The 12,382-nt window shown below is 39.8% G+C and overlaps 1 long non-coding RNA gene across 2 annotated transcripts; it reads left to right on the top strand.

The window, feature by feature from the left end:
- Positions 1 to 334: 334 nt before the first annotated feature.
- Positions 335 to 11,701, top strand: LOC141416946 (uncharacterized). 2 transcript variants are annotated; one of them, XR_012441589.1, is made up of 3 exons: positions 335 to 681; positions 1,984 to 2,124; positions 3,289 to 11,701. It is a non-coding gene; the product is annotated as an uncharacterized lncRNA (long non-coding RNA). The 2 variants fall into 2 exon arrangements; XR_012441590.1 differs by having other exon boundaries at positions 4,371 to 11,701.
- Positions 11,702 to 12,382: the final 681 nt, after the last annotated feature.

Here is a 12,382-nt window from a genome sequence, read left to right on the forward strand (position 1 = left end):
CATGGAAACTCCTGAGAAGGTTTGCACTTGGGACAGAGCTAACATGTAGTTGTGTACTGACGCAGCCCAGGAAAGGCTTTCAGATTCATCCCAGAAGCTTGTTTGCTGTTTGTAAACAGGCCTCCATGATCTGAATCACACTGTCCAGTGGAGTGCGTGTGGGGTTCTTTAATGACTGTCTGGGTGTGTTGACTGAAGACAAATCTGCACAAAACTTCAATCTCACTCCAGCAGTTGGAGGATTAGCTGAGGCATGCATTGTGCATTACAGGTCTTGCAGGTATGTCGAAAACCACAGGAGACAGAGGTAAGAAATATCCCATACATATTTCAACATGTTAGAAACAGTATTTCAGAACCTGAGTGATCAGTTTGCTGAGAACAATGCTACAAGTCTGGGTGGATATGGGGGTGTTTTCGCCACATCCATCTCTACCGCCTTTGCCTCAGCACTGCACTGTCGGGAATCGACTCACTCTGGGCTCTGTCAAAACAGAAAGCTCTGTGGAACCTGCTTTAGCATCTCCTATCAATGGCCTCTCACTCCAATATTTCAATATGTGCTTTTTTTAAAGTTGAAATTTTGGTAATTATAAGTAACCACATTTCAGGACTAGCGTTTGGTGAACAGCATCTTTGTTCAGAAAACATGAAGTGAAAAGATGTCAAGGAACTTGTAAGGTATGTAGTTAAGGTCCTCAGCAGCCTGTATTTGTTACCACAGGTTCTGGGGGAAAACTGTAAGTAATACTAATTTCAACTAATAGCTACTGTCTGCCAGCTAGGCATTCTGCTGTCACTGCTAAATGGATCATCCCACTGCTGTGCTTTGAATATGTCCCTGCAGGTTCCTGTGTTGGAAATGAAGTCCCCAGTGTTGAGAGGCAGGGCCCTTAAAATGGGATTAGTCATGTGGTCTCTGCCCTCAGGAATGGTTAATTTTGTTTTCAGGGGACTGAGCTCCCTATAAAGAATGAGTTCAGAGCCTTCTCTCACTCTCTGCCTTGCGACGACTTCTGCCACCTCAGTTACATCAGGAAGTACTGTTCCCACTTTCCAGCTACAGTGCCTTCCTCTTATCCTTCCCCATTCCAGGACTATAAGAAAGTCTGTGTCTTTCCTATATTAATTTCTCGGTCTCAGGTACTCTGTCATAGCAGAACAAAATTCACTAAGACATCCATTTAGTCCTTACAAATACTGTGAGTCAGGCCCTGTTAGTTCCCCCATTTTATGCATGAGAAAATTGAAGTTTAGAAACATTAAGCAAGCTTTTGATGGCTGTGTGAGCTACTCAGTGTCCACAAATATTACTTGTCCTTATCTTTCTTTATTCCCACCTTTCAACTAGATCAAACAGTACTATCATTCAAGTTAATTTTTATTTTGTAACAAACTTAATCTAACTGGGATTTGAAGGGAAATAAGAGAGAGAAATATGATATTTACCTTGAGGAACAATGACAAATGGTAGTCTCACCAAGGAACAGTATTTTCAGTCATTATTTCAAATTCCTTGAAACAGGGACGATCCTCCAGTACAGCTCTGGGGAATAATTTGTAGGTGGGATCTATAGATATTAGGAGGGATAGCAAATATGAAACTAGAAACACGTAAATCACGTTTATCCACAGTGAAATATGCCTTCTCGGGAACTCCTGCTAATGTATCGTACACAGTGCCGGAGGTACAATTCCCTAGGAAGCAAGATAATGGTGTGTGTGGCTTGTTCAGTAAGCACTTAGCTCCAGGTCTGCCCTACATGCAGAAGGAAAGCGGAGTGCTTGTGTACTTCCTCTGTCTTTGTTGGCATGCTGACTTTCCTGCAGCAACCCAGACTCGTCCTATAAAAGCATCCCAATTCATTTGTCCTAGAAAGGCCTTCATGGCAGCTGGTGCTTGAAAAGATTATAGACTTAAAAGAAAATATCTGAAATGGATAAATGTGGCTAATGAGATGTCCTATAATTATTAAACTGTAGAACTCCCTGCCACAAGTTATTAGACTCGGGGATCTTTGAACAAGAAATAAAGAAGGAAGAACATCAGCAATGCCATTGACAGATAAAAGTACCAGGGAGATCAGTCATCCTATTGGAGGACACACGCGAGGACTAGACAAGGTGAGATGCTCTTCACATTGAAGGATGTCACCCAAACTTCGTGCTTTCACATATGACGCCTTTGACAACCTGACACACGAGCAATTTTCCTGTAATGATGCTATCTTCATATCTGTTATATACCTGCCATTGATTTACTCATGCATCCCTTGACATTACTAGATTCAACCCCCTTTTCTGTCTCTAAAGTAGTGTGCTACTCTGGTTCCCTTCAGGCCCATAGTGATCTGAAGTTGAAATGGTATACCAGAATTATTGGTATTATAATTGATAGGATATTTTTCCCTCCAGTGAATGATTTACAAAATATTATGCATCAAAAATGAAAATTAAACTTGAGTCTTTAAAAATTTGCTTCCTTTTGAACTACCTCCATTTATTTTGGGGTATATAGCTTTGGGATTCTGTTTTGTTTTGTTTAATTGTTAAACAGCAGGAAAGTTGAGGAAAATGCATCCAGCTCATTTTTATACTGACATCAAGCTGTTGAGAGGCAGCCACTAGAAATGACCTTGTCATTGTAGCTTTACCTAACTCTCTACCCTGAATGGTCAATTAAGTACACTTTTCCCCAAACCAGTGTTGTTGCTATTCCAATGATATATTAGTTTATGAAATTTCAAATGTATTTACCTCGTCACTAAACTGAATACTTTGTACATAAATATTTCTATATGATGTTTGAGTCATGGGGAGAAAGCTGACAATATTGGTGAACTTTCATTGCACTATTGAGTAAAATACCTTTTCAAAAGTTCCTGGTAGATATAAATGAAAGATATTTTGTAGGACCATTTGAAATTCACAGACCACTTCATTCTGACTCTGCCAGAATTTTGGATTTGGGGTAGAAAGAATGATGGCTATAGACATGATTATAAAATACAGCTTAAAATCATGGGTATTCTTGGACCTAGAAATCCATTAGTTTTAGATTGCTTTGTTTGTATATGCTGAACTGCCCACCTCTAAGGTTGGTTGTTTAGTAACCCTGGGCACAGATACAGCAACTACCAGTAGTGCCAAAGCATTCTTACTCACATGTGACCCCATCTAACTGCCTTCCAAACCCTCCCTGGGGACTGGGGACAATAATCATTCCTGGCAAGAATGCACTAATGAGAGTACTGAGAGTCACAAAGAGCATTTCCTCCTCCCACCAAGGTCACCACACACATCTGTGGGACATCCTGAGCTAGAGTCTGGCTTGAGCTCCTTCCCAGCTCTGTGCCTTTTGGACTGCACCAGTCACCTGCAATGGCTGCAGTGTGGAACAGCTGAGTCAGCAGAAAGTCCTCACCTGCCTGAGAAGATTACAGACAAAGGAAAGTCCTCCAGAGCATTGCCAACTTCACTTTTTTACCTTAGGTGCCTTACTGTTCTCATCACAGCAAAGAGTATAACAGCTTCTCTTTAAGAATAAGCACATGTACTTAAGTTACGCACCCTTGGTGCTGCATAATCCAAAATAAAAGGCTGTCAGCCCAAAAGGGGGTATTACCTTACCAAAGTGCTAAGCCCCATGCACTTTGTTGCAAAAGAATAAATGGATATTTTTCAAGGATGGTTTGAAAATTGCTGCAATCTCAAGGCAACTGTAATTCCTATGCCATAAAGCCTGTCTTGTTTTTCTATTCAGTTTTCATGGCAAAATTGGGGTTCAGGAACTGACAGAGAAAGTTTAAAGATATTCCACTATGACCTTTTGTATTTTAGTTTTCTTCTTTTTAAAAATTTGTTTAAAGGTATGTTAATTATACATGGGGATTGATTATGTCAATTTCAAAAAGGCTTATATTGTACATTGGCTATGTAACCCCTACTGTTTCTCTCCCTTGACCCCCTACCTGCCCCACTTAAAGTAATTGCAAAAGATTTCTTTGCTCCATTTCATATAAATATATGAAGTCCATCCACCATATACCCTCATCTTAATCTCCTTCATTCACTCTCACACCTCTCACTAATACCCTTCCCCACAAACTGTGCCTATTTTATAGCCTGCCTTTTATTATTAATGTTTAAGATTTACTTAATACATCAAGTTTCCATTGTGATGAATTGATGCAAACATATATATATAATATTTCATTTAAGCATCTTTATTTAGTATTATAATATTATTTTAATTATAATCTTAAGACATCATTTTTTATTTAGAAATTATTTGCTAGTATGAATAAATTAAACTTGGAGTCAAAGATGGAAAATGTATACATACAGACATATTTTGTTTATGTTTACAGATTTCTGGGAACTAGCTGTTTTGCAAAGAAGATAAAATGAATTAATATGACAGTTTAAAGCTGATGTGCATTTGATGTATTTTTATTGTTTGCAATATTATTTAAGTTGATCTTCCTTCTATCCCTGGGGAAGTTTTGTGACTTTAACTTTGATTTGCTCCAAAAGCTGATTGAGAACAGAAGCAAAAATTTTAATACTTTAAAAATAATTGTAAGGCACATCCCTTTATTAGCCCCTTTCTACTCCTTCTTAAGATAATTACTGTAAGAGGTAAAAAGAAGTTGAAATATTGCATATTCTAAGAATTTTTAGGGAAGTCTGTGGTTTTTTGCAACAGACCACAGTATCTCTGTGTGTTATAGAGAAGAGAGTGAATGCCTTAGGTTGTAAACTTCATTTAGTGAGGTAGAGACAATATTTATTTGTCATTATATACATGAGCTACCAAGGGCAGTGTGATGAAATAGGAAATCCTGTGTATGTGAGGGACTATAAGCACCAGACAGAGCTGAGAGGTGAGTGCACTTTGGTGAAAGAGAAGGAAGAGGAGCAGCCTCCTACATGGATGCAGTTACGTTGAAATCAGGTGACTCCTGCTGGTAGGATGTACCTGCGAGTGTTATGCTCTGCTTTGCTGTAACATAGGAAACATTTCTCCATGAATAATTAGAACAAAGTCAGCGGACTATATTTCTAATATATGTACTTCCTTCTAGCTGTAAATCTAGCAAAGAATTTAAAATAATATTGCCTAATCTTTTAACAGAGTTTTTGTGTCATTCCCAAACACAGCATACATACATGGATGCTTCAATTGAGATAACTTCTGTCCCCAATTTTCCACCAAAGTGCATGTGATTAGTTATGAAACAATGGCAAAAAAGCATAGCTACATCCCTTGCATGTCGTGTGGAATAAGACTTGTGAGAGAGCTAAAGAGGACATTTATTTACAGACTCAACAGGCACTTCCTCATGTGTCCCATAGCTAAAGTGACATGTGCAACACAATTAATTAATGCAACACAAGTGCATTTTTTGTTCAATTTTGCTTATTTTGGTATTACTATCTTAAGCTGTTTCCCAAGTAGCTGTCACTAGCTCATGGTAAGGTGTGGAATGAGAAACTCGCTTGCATTCTGAGACACCAGTGAATTCAGAGTCTTTTGGAAAGAAGAAAGGGTACCACACATTTGGCTGATGAAAAATAATTTCACTTCCAGTTACCAAAAGTTCTGGAATGTTGACCTGACAAGGGTGAGACTCTGAGTTCAATCTCCAGGATCACCAAAAAAAAAAAAAAAAAAAATGGGAGAGTTGTATTTTTAACTCTATTAAAGCCAAACTAGCATGTGTAAAATTTACACATCAGTAACAATGGGACTTGTAAGATTATATGTGCTGTTTAGAGAGATTCAAGTGGGAGATTTCTCTAGAGAATGCATGTGCCATTGAGAGTAGCATAAACTAGTTTAAGAAATTTGTTGCACAGAGGGTTGGTAAGGTTTGCATCTGCTCACCCAATAACGCACACTTATATAAAATCATTAAGAGGAAAATATTGATTTGTAATGTGATTAGTCACTAAGAGAACATTTGAATTGAACACTTTTATGGAAGATGATTGTTTGGGAATAGCTCTTCATCTCTGGAATAACAATACCTGTTTTTCTTAATAAGAACGGTATTTTCTCAAGATTTCTGCATTTGTAGCAAGACATTAAGTAGATCTTAAAAGCGTTTCTCAAGTAGGATTTGGTAAGGTCATCCTAACGTCTACTGTTGAACATGCATGTCATCCCTTCAAGGAATATTGGTAGCCCTCCAAGTACTCCATGCGAGGTGTATGGTTTCTGGCTTTAATACTACCAGGATGCATGGCAGATAGCATTCTTCCTCAAATAGTGCTAGCCCAGGATCTTCCTTCTAGTCTTGACTTCAGGACCCAAAGGAAGCAGAAAAGGGGGGGTGGTGCTGGTTTTAAAAGCTGAGGGCACAGGGATGGTATGAGGCTGGCCACAGCTCCAAAGTGTTTTCTGGATAGTGAAGAGGGTTTTGTCAACTCATCCTTCTTTTTGGTTTTATGACCAGATCTGGAAAATAAAGAAAACATTGGACATAGAATTTTCAATCCCAGCACTCAGGAGACTGAGGCAGGGGATTGTGAGTTCAAATCCAGTCTGAGTTAAGGAGAGACCCTGTTTTTAAAAATATAAAAATAAAAAATGATTATGTCAAAATACAATGACAACTCATAATATTTAGCCAACTACCTACCTATCTATCTGTCTGTCTATCTACCTATCTATATATCATCTATCAAAGATAATTGATATTCCTGAAATTATTATGAAAAGGAAATGAAGATCACTTGTCTTCACCTAGATTTATACCTGCTAGTACTTTTATCAAGATATGTGTTGGAACAGGAATGAATGCACCAAGAAGACCTCCATCACTGTGTTTTCTCTTTGTTTTCATTTTGATTTTTGTTTTGTGAAATTTAGAAGCATGCCTGGTATATCACCAGAAGGCAGTAAATACTTATTGAACAAATGAGTGAATGAATGATTTATTAGTGCCTGGGCAAAGAGACTCTGGCAAACACACAGCCATAGACATAGGAAAGATAACCAATGGCACACTGAAGCATGACAATGAGACACCCCCATGTCCTTTCCTGCATTCCAGAGCCTCTCTGCTGCAACTGCCCAGGCGGAGACTCCTAAGGCTTTTGTGTGGACTCTTCCTTCTATTTCAGTTTCCTCAGAAACATGATAGGAACCGCACATTTTCTGGTCAACCTAACAAACGCATGTTTGACATTCCTTTAACATTATATCCCATCACAGTGAAGAAGCATACCCTGGTCTCCTTGGCAGGTGTCAGAATTTGATCAGTTTAATAATATAAAAGGAAATTAATTTTTGGTCAAAAGTTTCTTCTTGTCATTGCAGAAGAGAAAAAAATAGAAAGATTATTCTGGCATCATATCAACATGTTAGTAAATAAATGCACTCTTAAAATTATTGTTATTGAATGAAAACCAGAAAGACAATTTTGTTTCTGTCTAAACTGTCTCCTTCACTCAATGATGAGGTCTGTGTCCTGTGAAAAAAAGAAGGATGGTAAGAGGCAATGCTTTGATCCATATAGAAGTATGGAGGTAACCTTCATTATTCAGGAGGAAGCACAGATAAACAAAACAAAGCACCAGCAAACCCCAAAACCAAACCCTTTCCTTTCTACCCTATGAGTAATGTGCATTTTGACATGAAGAATCCAAGTGCATTAAAAAGCATGAAAAGTAGGAATATTCTTTGGTAATAGAGGCAAATTCTTCCAGTGTTTTCTGTAGGTTTGAGACTTGATTGTAGAAAAATTAATAATGACTCATCAGAGTATTGTGTGGAACTGAGCTTGAAGAGGGCAAGCGGGGTTGGCACAGAGTTTGTGCAGACAGAGCATTCAGGTGGCTTGGCAGCACCACTCGAGAGGCATTGAGGCTGATCAGAGGTGGCAGGTAGCAACCTGGAGCCTTTGAACATGGACACCCCAGAGACTTATGGGAGGAGAGAACAAGGAGACTGAAGAAAATAAGATCTTTCAGCTATGTTTGCCTGAAGAGGACATCTCTCATTGAGATGTTTGAGGATCCAAACTGCAATTTCTCTCTCTTTCTCTCTCTCTAAAGTCACTTGTGTCTAGTGGTTCTGTGTAATAGGAAAAAGAGTCATTGCATTGTAGGAAGAAATCTATAGCACCTTCTTTTATTTAAGGAATCTTAAGGTGTGTGATCTTTTTACTCTTTGGTAATGTAAAAGTGCTTGTTGGTAAAGAACATTAACTGAAATCCAAGTAGCCAAGAAGCCTGGAGTTGCAGCCCTGGAGCTGAAAGCTACGTGTTCCCAGTGAGGGGAGTGAGGCCAAGCAGCTCTAGTTAGAGTAGGAAGAAATGGTGGACGAGAGAATGGAGGTCATGAAGAGGCTGTGTGTGTGTGTGTGTGTGTGTGTACGCGCATGGACACACATAGGAAACCCATGCAGTGACAGAGTGAGGGAGGTCAGTGATCTTAGATGACGAAAATGGCCAAGATTGATGCTGTTGATGAGAAAATCCTTAGGAGGCCTGGGACATCTACTTGTCGAAGTTTAGTGGAAATGAAAGTTTTTGAAGGAAGACGGGTAGAGGAAGTGTGAGGTAGCATGTCGATATGGGGTTCTGGTCTTCAAAAATGCCACCAAGTGTGAACCAGGTGAGTCTGAGTCAGGAGTGAGAGGTATCAAGCAATGTGGATAAGTGTCACAGGAATGAGAGATAGCAAAAGTTGACCAGGTATTTGCAGTGATTCAAAATGTCTGCACCTCTCTCAGAACTCTAGCTATGGTTCCTCAGAAGTAAATTTGTCTCATGTGTTGAGGGCTGTAAGGAAATAGTGCTGTCAGGGTTCAACACACTCTGGTTAGTGGTTAGAAGAAAACAGACTTTGCACTTTGTCAATGAAAAGAAAATGAAGGTCAAAAGAGAAAGCTATTAATAGTAACGGGAATTAGAAGGGAAATGCCTGTAAAGAGATAAGAACAGGAGGCTTTTGGTGAGTGACGATGGGTAGTAGAGTTGATGGGATGGACTGTGTACAGAGTGACCAGCTGTAACAGGCAGAGGATACCTTGGTGTGCAGCTGAGAGCTGGTTCCAAGCTCTACCCGTCAGATGAGGGTCAGACTCACATTTCTGGCAAGAAGGATGGACAGTAACAGTTGCTAAGACAGTGCTGGTGAAGAGCTCAGTGTCTTAGCTCCTTAAAAAGAACAACTTATCTGTAATTGTCATTATTATGGAGACCACACTTGTCTGACATAGAATTTTCTTTTTTGGATCTAATCAACATAACTGTCAATCAAGTATGATGTAATAAAATCCTAGCCAATTCCTCACTATTTTTGTGTTGCTTGGTGTGTGTTCACCCTTCCAGTGTATCTCTGAGTCTCTAAGAAGGCATATGTGCTGAATTTTCTTAAGCAGTGCTTTGTTTACACAGTTACAACCTTGAGAAGGTGTGTCTGTGAGATAAATATCTTCAGGTGAATGTCACAATTGATGCATTTAAAACAAATCTGCTTCAGATATGCTTTTAAAATACAAAATGTTCAAAAGGACTGAAACATATTTTTTAAATGCAAGTGTTGGGTTTACAACTGCACTATTTAAAGGTAACATTATCCTGTGGGAGGCATTTGGGAGGTCATTACTGTTGGGTGTCAGCACTTTGACACTTGAATGCACTCACCTGCTTTGACAATGGTGTGGAAGAGGTATGGTCAGACAAGAGTTCGGCAGTGTGGACATTGGTCAATAAGTCACCCCTGATTCAATCTTCAGCTTCCAGTGCTGCAGCTCAGAAGAATTATTGAGAATAAGAATCACGATTTTCTTCTGTGTGTAACAGTGAATGTCACACACCACCTGCCCGTGGGTGGAGCAGACTTGTCACAGTGGGTGCAGGAGGGCTTCCCTGTAGCGGGCTCCAGATTCTTCCTATGCAGCCAAGCTAGAGAGGTGCCTGGCTGCTGTCATCCCTGCCTTCCCTCTTGCTTTTCAAAAGGAAACTGCTATCTGCATGACTTCTGTGGAGCCGGAACGATCCATAGATAGAGGGAAGACACTTTCTGGCTTGAATTCATCTAATTCGCATACTCCAGGTGTCCGTATCACAGGTATGCTGTTTATAACACCGCTTTTCCAAATTTTCCTATGATGAGAACAACATGGGGTAACTAATATGCACCTTCCCCGGGCTCCATCCAATCCCACTGACAGAAACCCAGTAGGGTCAGGGCACAGGGGCTGCACACGCTCCAGGTTCCCTGATTATTGCACTCAGACAAATTTGAGAAATGAGGGTTTTATGAAAAGTTTCAAATGCCATCACCAGTCAGATGTGGAAGGAATATCTTCCAGGTGCCTCTAGAATTGATGAATGAAGTCCAGTGTCTCTGAGGCTTGTGAAGCCCTAAATACCTACGCTTTTATAACATCCCCTAAAGTACACACTCATCTCTCACTTTTTAAAAATCCAGGCAGGAATACTGTGAGCAATTGAAACCAAAAAGGAATGTGAAGAAAAGCTAAATGAAAGGAAAATAGCACCTTTTAAATCAAAATTCCTGGGCATCACAGCCATTTAGGGGGGTCTGTAATGTTAGTTATTAGAATGTTAGTTTTAATAACTGGCATCAATGTTCTTGACGTCTCTTCCTTTAAAGACTTCTCCCACCCTTCAAGGACTGTAGAGAGAAAAACCATAGGCTGAACTTTGGAATTTGAAGACCTGCTCTGAGCTCCACACTCACCTGGACAGGACACTGAACTGCTTCGGTAACTGTGACCATCAGGCCTGCTCCCCGGGGTTTTAGTGGAGATGGAATGGGCTTTGGGAGCTACAGTAGTAGGAGAAAATTGTCTTTAATTCCTATCCAACTTTCTCACTTGGAAAAATGAAATCAAAGCCTACAAATATAAGAATGTGCTGAGTACCCCAAGAATCTCAGCAGCTGTAATCTGGAACTGTTTTCGTTTTTCTCCAGTGTGGGACTCTGGAGATGGGATGGGTTACAGACAGTGAAAAAAATGCATAAGATAGGATTGGGTCCCTGTGGGGAGATTTGCTGTTTCAGGTGGGAAATCTGAGCACCAGCAGGGAAGGAAGGAGGCAGTAGGTCCTTGCATTGCTCATAGCTGTAACAGAAAAAAACCAAAGTGCAGTTTTCTACAGCCTGACATTTCTGACTTAGTAACCAACTGTGACAGTCCCCAGACACACCAGCACCAAGAAACCAATGGATCTGCTTCCTTCAGGATGTCTGCAGAATCTCAGTGAGGCTGTCTTCTCTTCTGTCAAACTCCACTGCCTGTTGGGAGGAACCATCTATATGGGTCCCACATGAAGACGAACAAATGAATTTAGCAAGTGTATTTATTCCTGGCAGTGTCCAGCAGAGAGAAGAGAAAAGCTCCTAAGAAAGAAAAAAATCAAAATTGAAGAGATAAAAAGGAAGGGAGAAAATGGGTAAAGAGCAATAAGCTTGCTGACTGGGAAAGAACTAGGTAGGGAGTAGAAATGTGGGGCACGGTGGGAGGAGGGAAGCAGACTTAAGGCAGTCTTTCTCTTGAGGTCGTGCAGGACTGTGCCTAAAATTTGCTATCACATTTCATCAGCCCTGTAAAATTCAGGTGTCCTTTTTGCATTTTGGGTCACTCTGTCTCCAATGGCAGACAGACTTCCCATTTCTACTTCCAACCTGCAAATTTACGTTGGAAGAAAGACTTGTTTTCCCTATGGAATTGTCAAGTCCTCCTAAATGCTGCTGTCATGACTTGTTTTTAGAGCGTGTCTATGGAAGTGCGGTTCTGTCAGTCTGTTGACTCATTAAGAAGGGATCTTTTCACTTGAATTACTTATTTGCTTCTTTTTTGATTCCCTTAGCAGTTTATTCAACTTAAAAAACATTTGTATTACTTGAAATAAAAGAGTTTGAAGAATCATAGCTCTTGGTAAAAAGGGTGTCTTTAAATTCAGACTCCTTTTTCCTAGGGGGGCTGAAGCCTCCCCTTATGAGTTTTTCTGAACTCAAGACATGAACATTGCTTCAAACCTACACAAAAGATCGACTGACAAAGGCAGTGGGATAAACATAGTCTTGATAAAGGAGTGGAGGCTCAATGAAGGTTGCTTAAGAAGAAGTGAAGCCAGCCTTCTGAATTCAAGTTTTTCCCAACCACAAGTTCAACAATCCCTGATCAAAAATATTTGAAAAAAACTGTGCCTGGGCTGAATATGGACAGACTTTTTCCTGTCATTATTCCCTTAAAATGCAGTGTAAGTACTAGTGATACATCATTTAGATTGAATGAGGTATTATAAATTATTTAGAGATGATTTAACACATAGAGGAAGATGCATGCCAGTTAAATGCAAATATTATGCCATTTCATATAAGAGACCTAAGTAT

The sequence above is a fragment of the Castor canadensis genome, chromosome 14 (genome assembly GCF_047511655.1).
Source record: "Castor canadensis chromosome 14, mCasCan1.hap1v2, whole genome shotgun sequence".
Classification (NCBI taxonomy): Eukaryota; Metazoa; Chordata; class Mammalia; order Rodentia; family Castoridae; genus Castor; species Castor canadensis.